Source organism: Camelina sativa, chromosome 16, assembly GCF_030686135.1.
Source record: "Camelina sativa cultivar CO46 ecotype springtype chromosome 16, ASM3068613v1".
In the NCBI taxonomy this organism is placed as follows: Eukaryota; Viridiplantae; Streptophyta; class Magnoliopsida; order Brassicales; family Brassicaceae; genus Camelina; species Camelina sativa.
Window position 1 is genome coordinate 17,943,275 of NC_141895.1, and position 17,440 is coordinate 17,960,714.

At 33.1% G+C, this 17,440-nt stretch overlaps 2 pseudogenes across 1 annotated transcript; both read left to right on the forward strand.

Annotated features, from left to right (window-relative positions):
• The first annotated feature begins 1,103 nt into the window (after positions 1-1,103).
• LOC147925683 (uncharacterized) lies at positions 1,104-2,809 on the forward strand (annotated as a pseudogene).
• Positions 2,810-3,706: 897 nt separating this feature from the next.
• On the forward strand, positions 3,707-4,822 carry LOC104750569 (copper transport protein ATX1-like; annotated as a pseudogene). The gene is made up of 3 exons (XR_015584972.1): positions 3,707-3,747; positions 4,222-4,299; positions 4,484-4,822. The product of XR_015584972.1 is annotated as a copper transport protein ATX1-like (transcript).
• The last annotated feature ends 12,618 nt before the right edge of the window (positions 4,823-17,440 follow it).

Consider the following 17,440-nt stretch of genomic DNA (forward strand, 5'->3'; position numbering starts at 1 on the left):
TCACAATCCCAAACAAATGTAGACACGTGGCTCAAGAACAGCATCTTACCATAGATACTATCCAGCGACCAATATCACTGACACTTACATTACCGTTGGAGCTGAATATACTGATGATCCACACATCAATTAATGCTTCATCTTTCGATGCAGAATGTGTTAACAGCTCTGCGAAAAGTCGGTGGGAGTAAAAGAATCAAGGTTTCGATCGACGCCTCTTTCCCTTGGGGTTCTCTCTAGAGTGTAGATCTTCCCTCCTCCTGCTGGAGAATTCAACAGCAGCTACGCGTATTTCTTGAGACCAATGCTTGAATTCCTTGCAGCATGATCGATCTTCTTTATCCGTACTACTACAGTACGTACTACGCTACGCTTACAGAGATCCTCCAAACAATATGTGTCTTTGGATTATGTCTTGCCTGTTTGAGTCTTCCTCTGAAGTGTTTGACCCCAACACGTACGGGTTTGCTTTACAAGAACATGCTTGATGCTCTCTATTACGCTCTCACGGCTTTAATCTTCAGGGCAATCAAGATTATAATTATACTAGTATTCACACCTCCTCGCGGAAAGAGGAACTAACTACTCAGATGGATTTTTAAACTCTTGTCTCATGATTTCCTTGTCCTTATAGATTATTTTTATTATTTTAAATAATTAATAGTATATATCGATACTACTCACTCCAATCCTGAATACCTGTCATTTTATAAATTTCACACAAATTAAGGAGGTTTGTGTAAAGACTATTATTGTAACTTCCAGTTTTGTTTCTTCATATTCACTGTAATAAATATAAATAGTGTCTAATCATTATTTAGTCAAATATTGCTGCTGATCCCAATCTTCTTTATTCTTAATAATTTCATAAGTGCATAAATTTGCATGCAGTTGTAGTCAAAATTATGTGTTTTTGATATGCAAATGAATTAATACACGTAACAAAGAAGATTTTGTTGTTAAAATTCTTCTAAAAATTTGAACATGGAGCCAAAACAAAAATTAAAATTAGTATTGGAGCCAAATCTGAAACTAGTGATCACTAATGATGCTTGTATATATATCCGTAAAACGAAAGGACATGAATCACAATTTCATTCATCATGAATTCTACTTTAGATCTGAATCTTCCTTGTATCGCCAGTGAAAATGAGTTTTTGTTTGATCTTAATAAAACCCCAATCAATGAGGAATTCTCCAATACTGAAGGTGACGATATTGCAATCGTCAATAATCCAATAGCCTCCAACGAATCTCTTCCTGAAATAGATCCAGGTATTAATTTTCAGGATTTAAATTAATTTTGTTTTGTTTTGTCATTGTATTTGTGAAATTTTGTCGTTTACTACTCCATGTATACGTAAAGAGAAATTTTACTACTCCATGTATTTAAAATATTTCTATGGTACGTGTAAACAAAAGTTGGTACTTGAAAATGCTGTAGTATTTTTAATGTTTTAATTTCTTAATTTTTAAAATTAAACTGCAGAGATGGATGGAGTGGAGCTAATGCATGGAACCAATAGAAATCTTTCAAACACAGAATGGCGGGCGATATATAATGCTCTGTTAGAGAGAAGTCAAGATGGGAAATTAAAAAAGTTTACTACTCGAGAAGTTTCTGAATTATTTTTGGTTTCTATTCGAACAGTGCAACGAATTTGGAAACAAGCAAAAGATACGTCTAATGGTGAAAAAGTTAATGTCTCCCACAAAAAATCAGGACGTTGTGGCCGGAAGAGAATCACGCTTGATTTGGATCAAGTGCAGGAGATTCCATTTCACAAGAGAACAACACTTCGATCGCTTTCAATGGGTTTGGGTATTGCTCAGTCAACATTGCATAGGCATGTCAAAGAAGGTACGATTCGACGTCATACAAATGCCATTAAACCAAGTTTAAAGGATGAGAATATGAAAGCTAGGCTGAAGTTTTGTGTCTCGATGTTGGAGAAAGATACTTTGATTCATGGACCAAAATTTGTTGATATGTACAATATTGTACATATTGATGAAAAATGGTTTTATATGACGAAGAAAACAGAGAAGTATTATTTACTTCCCGAGGAAGAAGTGCCACATCGCACATGTCAAAGTAAGAATTATATTGGAAAAGTTATGTTTCTAGCAGCGATGGCTCGACCGAGATTTGACGAAGAAGGAAACGAGACATTTTCTGGAAAAATAGGAGTGTTTCCTTTTGTTACTATGGAACCTGCTAAGAGGCGAAGCAAGAATAGAGATGCTGGAACTCTAGAGGTAAAAGCTTCAAATTCTGTGAAAAGAGAAGATATCAAAGCATGTTTGATTGAAAAAGTTATTCCGATAATTTATGAAAGATGGCCAATTGAAGATCGAGGGAAGACTATTTTCATCCAACAAGACAATGCAAGAACACATGTTGAGTGTGACGATAAAGAATTTCAAGAAGCTGCTTCTAAAAATGGTTTTGATATACGTCTGATGTGTCAACCTTCCAATTCACCGGATCTAAATATTTTAGATCTTGGATTTTTTAGTGCCATTCAGTCACTGCAACACAAGACATGCCCCAAAACCGTAGAAGATCTTATTCATGCTGTGGAGGAATCATTTGAAGAATATCCAACAAAAAAAAGTAAATTATATTTTTTTGACTCTCAAATTATGCATGAAAGAGATCATGAAAATTGGAGGATCAAACAAATATAAAATCCCACATATGAAAAAATCTACACTTGATAGGGAAAATCGTCTTCCTCTTCAAATAAGTTGTGATGTTTCGCTTGTCCAAAACGTCATGGATACTCTAGCATTATCGTCTTCATGAGTTTATGTATTTAAATTTTTGGACTCTTTGTTGGAGGTTTTTCTATTTTTCAGTTTTTATGGGTTTATTTTTCTGAAATAAGTTTTGTTCTAAAATTATTCAAATGCTACAAGTATCGTGTTTTGTTTATTATGGCCATTTGGTCAATGATACTACGTACAAGTGAAGAGAACAATTCAAAATAATGAAAAAATTTTCAAAACAGCTTTATAATGCTGTAACTAAAAATCTAAAATGAACTTGTATGAAATAAAATAAATATTGTACTAGTAAAAGATAGAAATGTGAAATTATATTTCACATATTTTTTATTACCAAAATAACTTGTAACAACAATACAATAAAAATTCTTATCTGAATTTAGAAGAAATTTGAAAAGTAAATCCTCAACATCTGGAGTACAACTTCTTCTTCTCCAGTTGTAAGATCAGGGTTAAATTCTCCTTCATCGTAGAAAAACAGTTTGTTTAGATCGAAATCACGTTTGACACGATAATAAATCGTGTAAACAGGTAGCTCTTCCTTCTCTTGACTTTCCTCTTTTTTCATTTTGTTTGATTTTATAATTTTTGTGTATTGTTAAAAAGAAGAAGCAATGATGGAAACTTTATATTGTGTCATACACGTAGAAAGATACATAAATATTAAATATAGTCAATTGTTAACAATATCTAGAGTCACTCATTAAACAACACATAGAATTCTGAATTTGTTGACTAAAAATAATAGAAGAGTAAATAAGTCATTTTAGAGTGATAGTTATATGGGTAAATGAGAACGTCATATATTTTGACAAAAAAAAAAAATTATAACGAAAGGTATTCACGATTGGAGGGAGTAGTTTTTTTTTAAAAAGCTCATCAATATTTTTATCTCTGTCTCTCTCTCTCTCTTACAGGAAGCTATGTCTCAGGTAACTTCAATAAGCTATGTCTCAGGTAACTTCAATCGCTCTTTCTTTGAAATTCCAGTTTCATGTTCTGATTTGTTATAAAGATTGTTCCTATATCGTGATTCGACTAGGGTTTCAAATTTTACAATCGAGGGTCTGATCTTATTTGGGTTCTTTCTCTGTTCGATCGATCTACATATGATTTGTGAATAATTTTCCGTAACAATGATCCGTGGTTGCATCAAATCTATTCAAATGACTAGACTTGAGAACTTGATTGGGTCAAATACTAGTGAGGAACACAGATCTTGAATCTGAAGAAAAAGGGGTGTGGTGTCTTGTGTTTGGTTTTGAGATATGAATTCTGTGTTTCAAAGGGTAGGTTTACTTTTATTAGCTGAATCTGATTCTTGTGTAGGATAGACCGCTAGAGCTGTTTGAAAGTTTCTGTCTTGTTCGTTTGATCTATGTTGTACATAAGTGTTAAGCTGTGTGTTAGTTATGTCTTGTTTTTTTTTAGACCGTTGTTCTCAGAGTGGCTATGACATGTGAGGGATGATGTGTTGGAGCTGTGAAAGAGTCCTTGGGAAAATGGAAGGTTAGTTTTTTTTTTCCCTCTTTGGCTAATTGATGTTATGGTGTGACTCAAAATGCTTTAAAACCCATCTCACTTTAAAGCATTTTGAGATTGTCAATCTCGCGTAATCTGCAATGTTTTCAGTCTTTTGCTTTGATTTCAAAAGCATGTTCATCATCTCTTCAATATGTGTTTCATTTTTCAGGCGTGGAGTCGTTTGATGTGGATATAAAGGAGCAGAAAGTGACGGTGAAAGGCAACGTGCAGCCGGACGCTGTTTTGCAGACGGTATCCAAAACCGGAAAGAAAACGGCTTTCTGGGAAACCGAGGGTGAAACTGCCAAGGCCTAATGAGATAAGCAGAGCGTTTCATGCGACTCTGTTTTGCTTTCATAAAATCTATTGTTGAGTGTTTGATCTCTGGAGCTACCCCTTTTCTGTTTTACTCATTGAGTTGTTGTCTTTTTTGTAACATTTGTTTTTATAAGACCTCCTATCATTTCCCAAAATTAATCTTTCATCAAATACAAAATGTTTTACCTTACCTTTCACTGGTCACACGGTTTGGTTTAGCAACAACCAAGTTTGAGACAATGTGTCAAACGATGAAAATATTTGAGATCACCGTTTTGGTTGTTCTGTGTCAATGTTATCTTCAGTTTTGTCCAAACAAGCACAAGCGGCAATACATGGGCTTAGTGTTGGTTTTACATAGAGAACATATCTGATAAAGCCTTGGCCGAAAACTAAAAGAGATGCAAAACTGTGTATCTTGATCCTTCTTTTTGGGATTATGCACCTATTGTCTCATGTTGTGGTGCTTGGTATAGATAGATAGAATAGCGTGGGCCGCTCTGTTTGAAGCATCATTTTTTAAGGTCCATTATGTAAAACCTTTTTCTTGAGCCACTAGCCAGATGACATTTATTTATCAACTATATATATATATATATTAAGAAAACTCTTCGATTGGTTGTCAAATCGAAGGAGTTTACAAAAAAAACATCAACAATTCTTAATTTAGAAGCGTTAATCAGCCTATCTTAGAATTGTTTTAGATTATGAAAATAAGCTCAAAGCAAGCCAAACTTGTCATAACGGTTGGAGAAAGAAGACTACTCATCACTCATCTCATCACTCATCAGGAGACTTTGTAATAGTAACTAACTTCGAGCACTTTGTCTCAATACCATGATACATTATATTGTTCGATTAAGAATAGTCACTGTCTTCTATTACAAAGCTTCCATTCACGAGTATAAAGGTAACAAACTCCATATCTATGGAGACAGATGCAACCTAGTTCTCATGTGGGGGTCTGGATTAGTATAGCATTTCGACAAAATCCGAATCATTAAAGATGTTTTTTTTATAAAGCAAACTAAACTTATGTTTTGTGTCATGAAATTGTGGATCCAATATATCCTGCCGCCGTGTTTAAATGATTAATTTTTCGTTTTATTTTGACAAATTTTTAGTAATTGTTTGTTATATATTTGGTGGTGATCTTTTTACTATTTCACCCATCTCAATAAAAATTATATATCAATTCTGAGGTTAATAATGACACATTTTCACATAAACTTTATTAATATATATGCGCTTAGTATATGCGACGATTATAAGATCAAACTTTACTTTATATTATACCCAAAAAGGTGAAATGGTTAGGTGAGTGTTCATCAGAGTATATGAAATGTATTGTACTTTAATACACAAATTTTATATGACATATTTATATTGTGGTATATATATATTTTTTATTTATTTTATTCCTATATTATTTTTGTTTAAGATAATAATTTTAAATTCTTATTCAAGGAATTTGGTGAGAGGATATCATGTGTCACGATAAAAAGATATTGGATGGGCCATTATGGAAGACATTATCATCATTATCTGCCTGCCCCATCCAGTTATGTCTCTCCACCAATCTCCACTTCCTTAATTATTCACCATGTACAACTTAATTACCAACGTACGTACACAAACGCACCATTACGATATTCGATTAACCAATAACAATTCGACGTTAAACTATGGGTCCTATATTTTGATAGTGGATTAAGAGCTATGTGAAACAAACGGATCATACATACCAATAATATTTGCCATTGACTATTATTTTAGCATATCTGTGTAACTTTACGTTAGTTGACTATAAATATATGTATGTTATAAGTACTAGTAGCGAAGTTGATTAATTCTTATATATCTTATATAATATGAGAAGGTTTTGGCATAACGCGACGACATTTGGGTGCATATATTTTCGACATCTGTTCTCAATTCTCAATTATTAAATTCTTTTAATTTATTTTTCTCGAAAGTACATACATTATTTTTCATATTCACTAAATTTAAATGATATTTTTCCCCTAAAAAATATATTGACATTTATACAATGTCCTTTTAGTAATTATCTATAGATATCATTTATCAATATTTTATATAATTAACATAACATTATAATTTTGTATATGTATCATTTATCAATATTTTATATAATTACCATAACATTATAATTTTGCAAATAAGAAAGAATTAAATATTAATATCATAAATTTGGACAAAATAAATTTCTGATAATTAAAGATTTAAATATTAATATCATAATTTTGGAAAAATATAATATGGTGGTTATCATAATATTTGTTTCACAGTTTTTTCTGCCAAAAGATCAAATCAATTTATTCTAAAATAATTTCAAAATATCATATGAATACACTTTAATGTATTAATTGCAATACAATTACTGTTTTACAAACAAACAAAAAAAGAGCAAAAAATACAGACAAAACCTATGGTATATTTATTTTTTGAAATGTAACCATAACTCTCATGATATTTGACCCCAAAAAAAACTAAAAAACCTCTCATACTACTACAAATTTATCTATAAACTAGACAAAATCTTCATCAAACATCATACTCTACCTCTCACATAATTTTCTAAATTTTGTAATATTTAACTTTTTCTTTTATGTGACATTTGTAGGTGTTGAAATAAATAAGTTGAGTCGAAATTTTGGAGTTTATATAGAAGTGAACATGTGAAATGTGGTTATTTATTAGAAAGAGTTAGATGAAGAAGGTCTTAGGAAAATAACATATTCTCACTTGTAAATGTTGTTTCGAATGCCTATTTTGTATATCAATGTTGTAATTTATTTTTCTTTTGATCCATTTGATAAAATTTTAATTAAAAATTTTTAAAGTTCTATCATAATTCATAAACCCTAATAGATTTTATATCTTAGTCACAATATTTATGCTACTTATTACCCATTCTATATTTTATACAAGTGTGTTTGTATGTATTACCCATGAAAATGAGTTTAAACAAATATTAACTGTTTCGAATAATATTACTTTAAATTTGTTCCTTAACGTTACAACTGTGTTTGTATGTATTTATTAACTTTGTTTTCGATAACCATTTCCATAGTTCTTTATTTTATTTATAGGTTATGACTTCTGATGAGAAAGGTTTTGCGATGGTTTAGGGTTTAGAGTCGAGGAAGATTTGGACGTCTAGGTGATATATAACTCATGATATGGGATTCCAAAGCCATGCGATTCTTCCTAATTCAGTTTTTATTTTCTTACAAAATTTAGTCTTAATTATTTTCTAAAAATGTAATTAACATCTAATTTTTTTCACAACATTATTGTTTGGGTTATACTATGCACTTTTTTTCTCTTCTCATATCTTCCATTATTTTTCCTAGCCATGATCGATTGTTGATGATGTGATGATAGTGCTTACTCGCAAGCAGAGCAAGGCAATGGGATTTGACCATGTTTGCAAGTTTCATTAATACACATTTAACAAGACTCACCTCTACCACGTGTTCATCAAGTTGAAAGATCCAAAGATCACCCTAAGCTAATAGCAGTTGCATTCTAGAGAGACGGAGGGAACGCGCGAGAAAAACAATGTCTTGGAGAAGTAGGAAGATTTGAGTTATCTCTTCTTCCATCCATTACATGATTTTTAGAAATAAAAACATAGAAGAAAAAAAAAATCTGGTGAACAATTGTTTTATGTTCTCATAGGTTATTATGCAGTTAACAGTAAAAAAAGTAACTCAATAATACAATGGTATGTTTTTACTCTTTTTCGTTGGTCATTTTGAGTATAATACAACATATATATATATATATATATTTAAACAGAAAAATGTAACACAAAAAAAGCAAGTTTTATTTGATATAATAATATATCAATATATATTAATAATATTTTATTACTCAATTCTAAACTAAAATTCAGTTTGCATTTAGTATGTTCAATAGATATAAAGTACGTGATAAAAATATAGAAATATCGAACAGAGAACTTTCTTTTCCAAATGCAATTAATCAAGAAACAAAAAGAATTCTACTTCTATAACACAAATGAATTTGAAGTCATTTGTATAATTCATTAAGATTAAAATATTTTATTGCTAAAACATTCAAATTATAATAATAAAAGTTTTAAGCATGTGTGAAGCATGCTGGTAATATATAAATATCAAAATTATTTACGCTACATTTAGTTATCTAATTAATGAAATTAATTACAAAGAGAATGAATTAATTACACAGAGAATGAAGGAAGAGCATGAGTTTTGGCTCAAGAAGAGGTTATTCGAGAAATTTAAGCTATTGTCTCGCCCTTTTTGGAGGTGTCTGGTTTTAGAAGATATTGATATTTTATAGATTATGTTAAAAGCGGACAAACTAACACAAATTGTCCATGCTCAGCCGCATTTTATTTTATACGTATCAATGTTGTTTTTCCAACGTAAAAAGTGTTTGTACGTCTTCATTGTGCATCAAAACATGAAGAGCTCTATATACTATGAATACAGACTAAATATTTTAAAGTAGTCTTTCATATTAACAAAAAATTTCAGTTTAATGCTTAAGTAATCAATAGTCATTCATTTTAAGTGACCGAGAATACTTATTTAAAAACAAAACAAATAATAAACATAACATAATTTATCGAAACACACGATATAAAATTTTTAATATTTTAATAAGTGTAAGTTAGTGCGCGAGTCTACTTCTAGTGTACATATATATAGATACATCTACCTTTAGTCTGGTACTATATCTCTGCATAGTAAATACATGAACTCTTATCTTGTTTGGTATAGTTCGTTGAACTCGAATAGTAAAGCATGCACCGACCATGACAATATAAGAATACAGCGGTTTGTCTATATATATATATATATATATTTTAATTCTTTTGCCTTTCTGTTTCTCTTCCTAGCCAATGATAATAAATACAATAAAACTAACAATTTTGGAGATATAGAACATTTTTGACAAGAACCAAGTGCATGTGCATTGTTGATGGTTAATTGGCTCAGTATATAAGTTAAAAGATGTGTTACATTTAGAGAGAGATGAAGATGATTTGCGTTTGTGAACCCGTCACAAATATTATCAAAAATCTGAAACTTCCTAACTATATTAAAAGGAAAAAGAAAACTTTCGGACAAGATTGACGTTACTGTTTAGAGCTCGGTGGAAAGAAAAAAGTGCCTTTCTATATAATAATGTATTTCTATATAGGGGCTATGCCACATTCCATGACATGTGTTCCTTGTTTGGAACCTTATTTCAAGCTTTTGAATTGATTAATTTATAGTTTCGCTAAAAACAATTATAATTGTCATATTTATCAACATTTGGAGATAAAGTGACACATCGGCTCACAATAATATACAGACAGAAATTTCAATATTAAAAATAAACGCGTGCCAACAATTGATAGCTAGAATATTTATGATGCGAATTTATATATCTATATTTCAATTCTTTTTATTAAATTAAATTTATAAAAGTTATAATGGTCACGAATAGCAATGCAAAACATGATGAATGAATTTTTGTAGATGTGCGAGTTATTCGATTTTAATAAGACAAGACTTTTATTTGTAACAATTATAGTGATTGGAGAGTTGGTGATCTAATATTACTATATGAGAGTATGAGACAATCTTTAGTTCTAGCAAATGTAGACAAACAAAAGGAAGAAATTTTCTAACTAATCAAGAATACTAATTGCGAAGTCTTATGAAAAAACTTGTGAGAACATCAAACACATTTATCAAACGTAGACAGTCATAATGATAGTATTCATCACAAGCCAATGTACCATTGGTGTCTCCTTATACAACACACCACATTTTGTTGATGTTTTTTTATTGGTTATTTCTTAATTTTTTTGTTGATTTTTTTTAGTCGTATTATACCCCTAATAAGATCCTAAACATCAAAAGCTGTACATCTAAAAAATTACTATATCCTTTATGTACAAAACTATGAAATCAAAAGAACTAAGAGAATGCGCAAGAGTCTTCTCATTTCATGATTAACGTACGGGCCGAGCTCTCTCATTCCACACAAAACACAGACTCCTATGTAGCTTTTTCTACCAACCAATCACTTTTAAGTTTTTATTTAAAAAAAAAAAATCTTTTTCTTTTTTCCAATTATAAGTGAACAATTGGATCATTTAAATTTATTGCTGTTAATTCTCTCAACCAATTAGGTTTCAACATTCTCAAAGCTCATTTTTAGTGACTTTTCTATCAGAGATATCAAGTACTGTATCAAATGTCCACTAAAACTAAAGGGATCTACCAAATCACCTTCAAAACTAAAAAAGAAGTCATATATATCCACAATAATGCGAATCACTATAAACTATAACGTTATCAATTAGTTTTGACTGTTTTAGGATGACGCGGTTCCTATAGGACAAAGTGCTTGGTAGAAAAGGAAATACATAAATCACATCAAGTTTGACTCAATATATAAAAACACACACACACACACACCATATTCAACTCTCTCTAGTACTCTAAAATAATTACATCTATTAGGTCAGCATGACGCTAAGCCTGAGTAATACACCAACATCCACATGTACACATGCAGGTGTGTTTCTGCCAACACATACATTCGATGTCGATAAAGGCTTCTACAGTTTTCTATCATTCCGCATTCATAATGAGTCATCCACTCATAATCCTTACGAACATTAGTTATGCGTCTACAAGTCTAGTACATTCTGAGAGATTCAGTGCAACTAAAGAATCATAAGTTTTGTGAAGCGCTTATTAAGTCTTCTTGCAAGATTCTTAATCTCTCGGTAAATCTCTTTGAAGATTTTGATGGCAGTACATAACCTTGGTTATCAAACTTAATCTATTTTCGACTTTTCTTAGCTAGAACGCCGTATACAAAAAAGCCATCATTTTCATTTGAATAATAAGATGTGCATGCGTATAAATCTTTAAAGCATCGTTTATAAGTCAAAACGTAGGACCGAAACAAAAAGACGTATAAAGAAGATGGGAACATCTTCAAATGAAACGTATATATATGAATTGTGGTGTTGGTAATTTAAGTGTATCAACGGTTATATTAATAAACCATTGTGACTTTTGGTTTGTGGTTATTAAACGAATGGTTGCAAACATTCGTAAACAACCGTCGGACATATATATAAATACACTCTGTTTTGTTGCATAAAAACAGAGAAGAGATCACGAGAAGAGAGAGGTCGAGTGAATCTCTTGTGATAACACAAAACAAACACAAGAAAAATTTTATTTGTTTCTCTTGTATCTTAGCCTAGAACAAGAGAGAAACTTTGATTGTCGTATCCTGCGAGAGATTTTGTGTAACCCAAGGCTTTTGATAAGGGTCAAAATACTCTTTAAGGAAAGTGCTCTTGTGCGCGATTCAGTCATTATCCAAGTTTACCGTACGTTACGATCGAGAGTTACACCGCTTTTACTACATTCTTAAAGAGTATTTTCTGGTGAACATGACGAGTGCATCGGTGCGTGAGATGACTTCAAAGTTTGGGAAGTTGGACAAGTTTGAAGAAGTAGACTTTCGAAGATGGCAGAAGAAGATGCATTTCCTTCTCACCACACTCAATGTGGTGTATGTTCTAAGCATGCCAATGCCTACCGTGACGGAGGATGCGGAGAAGGATTCTGTGGAGGAGACAAGGAAACAACTTAAGTGGGAGAACGATGATTACATATGCCGTGGCCACATTCTTAACGGTATGTCTGATCCTCTCTTTGATGTCTATCAAAATGTCGAATCCGCAAAAGAACTGTGGGATGCGTTGGAATCAAAGTACATGGCTGAGGATGCTTCTAGTAAGAAGTTCCTTGTTAGTAATTTTAATAATTACAAGATGTCTGATTCAAGGCCTGTTATGGAGCAATACAATGAATTGCTTCGCATCCTGGGGCAATTCACTCAACACGACATGAAGATGGATGAATCCATCTCGGTGTCGAGTATCATCGACAAGTTGCCGCCTTCATGGAAGGATTTTAGGCGCATGTTAAAACACAAAAAGGAAGAGTTGTCTCTGGTACAACTTGGTAGCCATTTGCGCATAGAGGAATCTCTAAGGGTGCAAGAGGGTGGAAAACCCAAAGAGGCTGAACCTTCTTCAATCAATATGATGGAGGAAGGTGGGAGTTCTAAGATGAAGAATAAGGGGAAGAAACGTCCCTTTAATGACAACACTTATGGTGGACCTAACAAAAAGCTTAAGAGCGTTTGTTGGTTCTGTAACAAGCCGGGTCACTTTAGACGTGATTGTCGAGCTGCAAAGGATAAGAACAGAATGGGACAAAACCGTTCAAGGCAAGGGTCTAAGGACCAAGGCCAAATCACTCATCAAGGTCAGAATCTTGTAAATGATTCACATTCACATGTGTATTATGTATCAAACATTTCTGAGGCATTTTATATGCAGGATGATGGAGTGACGTGGTGGATTGACTCGGGTGCAACTACACATGTTTGCAATGATCGTGGCTGGTTCAAGACATATGAACTAGTTCAAGATGGTTCCGTACTTCATATGGGCAACGAGTCAACCGCTCCTATCCTAGGCCGTGGAAAAGTGGTGTTGGAGTTTAGTTCCGGGAAATCTATTGATCTCAATAATGTACTTCATGTACCTGGAATTAGGAAGAACTTAGTCTCTGGTAGTGTTTTAAATAAGTGTGGTTATAAACAAGTGTATGAGTCGGATAAGTATGTTTTATCTAAAGCTGGAGTCTTTGTTGGATTTGGATATTTTTGTAATGGCATGTTTATGCTTAATATTAATAAAGTTGTGAGTTCTATTTACATGGCATGTTCTAGCAAAAATGATTCTTCTCTATGGCATTTAAGATTAGGTCATGTGCACTATAAAAGAATGATTGATATGTCTAAAGAAGGATTGATTCCTAATTTTGACATAAATTTAGAGAAGTGTAGTACTTGTATGTTGACTAAGATAGTTAGAAAACCTTTTAAGAGTATTGAAAGGAATTCTAAGGTGCTAGAACTTGTACATAGTGATCTATGTGATTTGCATGCTACACCATCTTTAGGGAACAAAAAGTATTTCATCACGTTCATAGATGATCATACTCGGTTCTGTTATGTTTATTTATTACATGCTAAAGATGAAGCCCTAGATAAATTCAAGGTTTATAAAACTGAGGTTGAAATACAACATAGTGACTTGATTAAGAAGTTACGCACCGATAGAGGTGGAGAGTATTATGATCCTGTTTATTTTCAGTCTGTGGGAATTATACATGAGACTACAGCTCCATATACACCACAACAAAATGGTGTATCTGAGAGGAAAAACAGAGTCCTAAAAGAAATGGTTAATTCCATGCTATCTTACTCAGGGTTAAGTGACGGATTTTGGGGCGAAGCCATGTTAACGGCTTGCTATTTATTAAATAGGGTTCCTAACAAAAGGAACAAGATTACCCCATATGAGCTTTGGTACAAAAAGAAACCAAACTTGAATTACCTTCGAGTTTGGGGCTGTAGGGCAGTTGTTAGACTACCCCAACCAAAGATTAAAACTTTGGGAGAAAGAGGTATTGATTGCATTTTCATTGGATATGCTGTGCATTCCAAGGCTTATCGGTTCTATGTGATAGAACCTAATGATTCTATATCGGTTAACACCGTGATTGAGTCAAGAGATGCAATATTTGATGAGACACGTTTCTCATCAATACCTAGACCAAAGGACTTGGTTCCTAGTTCAAGTAGAACAAATGAAGGAGATGACACACTCATTCCTTCTAATGCGTCACCTATGCTCCGCAAGAGCAAGCGAGGAAGAATTGAAAAATCTTTTGGTCCTGATTTTCAGCTTTATTTAGTTGAGGGATCAAGAGATGAGGTTGAATATCAATATTTATATTGTTATCATGTTGATGAGGACCCTAGAACGTTTGATGAGGCTATGCAGTCTATAGACGTTGCGTTTTGGAAAGAAGCGGTAAACGATGAGATAAACTCCATCGTAGAGAATAATACATGGATCCTAACTGATCTCCCACCTGGTTGCAAGCCTTTAGGCTGCAAGTGAATCTTCAAAAAGAAGATGAAAGTTGATGAAACAATTGATAAGTTTAAAGCTAGATTGGTTATCCAAGGCTTTAGACAAAAGGAAGGTATCGATTACTTTGATACCTATGCTCCTGTTGCTAGAATATCTTCTATAAGATTATTAATTGCTTTGGCTGCTATTAATGATCTTGTGATCCACCAAATGGATGTTAAAACAGCATTCTTGAACGGTGTTTTGGAAGAAGAAGTCTATATGAAGCAACCTGAAGGGTTTGTTATGCCCGGGAATGAGCAAAAGGTGTGTAAATTAATAAAGTCATTGTATGGGCTGAAGCAAGCACCTAAACAGTGGCATCAAAGATTTGATGAGGCTATCTTATCAAATGGATTCAAGTTGAATCAAGCAGACAAGTGCTTATACAGCAAATTTGATGATTCCGGTAATGGAGTAATCATTTGCTTATATGTTGATGACATGTTGATCTTTGGTACTGACTTAAGACAAGTAGAACTTGCAAAAGAGTTCTTGTCATCAAATTTTGCCATGAAAGACATGGGGGAGGCAGATGTGATTCTTGGAATTCGAATCAAGCGTGAGAACAAAGGCCTATGTTTATCTCAATCTCATTACATTGAAAAGGTTCTAAAAAGGTTCAATTATGAGAAATGTTCTCCTGTGAGCACTCCCATGGATGCGAGTGTGAAGCTTATGCCTAATAAAGGAAAAGCAATTTCACAACTCGAGTACTCACAACTTATTGGCTGTTTAATGTATGCCATGACAAGTACTAGACCGGATATAGCTTATGCGGTAGGAAAGTTGAGTAGATATACTAGTAACCCTAGTACTCACCATTGGCAAGCTATTAAACGGGTGCTTAAGTACTTGAAAGGAACCATAAATTATGGTTTGTCTTATGTCGGATTTCCTTCGGTTTTAGAAGGATATTCCGATGCAAGTTGGAACTCCAATGTAGAAAGTAACTCTTCTACAAGTGGTTGGGTGTTCTTGCTTGGAGGAGGTGCCATTTCTTGGGCTTCTAGAAAACAAACTTGTATTACAAGTTCGACTATGGAATCGGAGTTCATAGCATTAGCGGCTGCTAGCAAAGAGGCGGAATGGCTACGAAATTTAGTCTATGAGATTCCATTGTGGCCGAGACCGGTATCACCAATTTGTATACATTGTGATAGTAAAGCCACTTTGGCTAGAACTTATAGTCAAGTGTATAATGGTAAGTCACGACACCTGGGTGTTAGACATAGCATGATACGTGAGCTGATCACTCATGGAGCTATTACCATACAATTTGTTCGGTCTGAACAAAATCTAGCGGATCACTTGACTAAAGGGTTAGCTAGAGACTTGGTGATCAAGTCGGCTAGAGGGATGGGTTTAAAGTCCATTTGAAATTTTTAATTGTGGGATACCCAATTCCCTTCTAATACAACGTTAGAGGCTGAATTCAATGTGGAAAGCTTACAGTTAAAGATTGAAGCACTTGTTGTATCATCCCAAAGTAAGTGCTTGAACCTGCAAGAAAGAATTAGGTTGAAGTTCTCTTCTTAATAGATCTTTTGAAAAATTGCATTTGCAGGTGCAAGATTAAAAGATCTACCTATATGAGTATGAAGTGGAGCCGCATCAAGAAGCTTGGACTTAGCTTCCTATATGCTCATGAATGGATAGGGACACATGGCTTATAATAGTGTCAAGTATAAACACTTAGAATAGTGTGAAAATTCATGTGTGTATTATCTTCAAGTGTCCAAAATGAGTTGAAAGGATTCAATCCATAGGACATCCTAATTCTCGGGCATTTGAAATGTGTAATGTCACTAAGATATAAATTCAATCGTTACGATATTTATATTAATGCATGAGTTTGGTTTATGTGTTACTAATATCGTGAATCAAATTTTACACTTAAATGGGGGAGGAATGTTGGTAATTTAAGTGTATCAACGGTTATATTAATAAACCATTGTGACTTTTGGTTTGTGGTTATTAAACGAATGGTTGCAAACATTCGTAAACAACCGTCGTACATATATATAAATACACTCTGTTTTGTTGCATAAAAACAGAGAAGAGATCACGAGAAGAGAGAGAGGTCGAGTGAATCTCTTGTGATAATACAAAACAAACACAAGAAAAATTCTATTTGTTTCTCTTGTATCTTAGCCTAGAACAAGAGAGAAACTTTGATTGTCGTATCCTGCGAGAGATTTTGTGTAACCCAAGCCTTTTGATAAGGGTCAAAATACTCTTTAAGGAAAGTGCTCTTGTGCGCGATTCAGTCATTATCCAAGTTTACCGTACGTTACGATCGAGAGTTACACTGCTTTTACTACATGTGGTTGGAACGAATTCACTTTACTCGTATTCTACGGTTTTAGATTACAAGCGAAAACTACCTATTTAGATTTTTCTAAGTGAAGACAAAGGCAAAGATGTCCATGAGCTACCTTATTATTTATTTATTTTTGGTTTACAAATGCTTCAATAACCCTTCTTTAGTCATATTCATTTTTAAATCTATATTCATTCTTGTGTTATTCTAATCATTTAAATAATGAAAGAGGCAACCATGCAAAAAGAAAATAGAATTCTACAAAATAGCTTAGTAATCTATGGTGGGTACTTTTCAACTACTATGCAACACCTAGAAATTTTTGTAAAAGATTATATGTTTATATCTGGTAGAGTAAAAGATTCCTCGTTTAATTTGTATCCCAAGTTTAATGC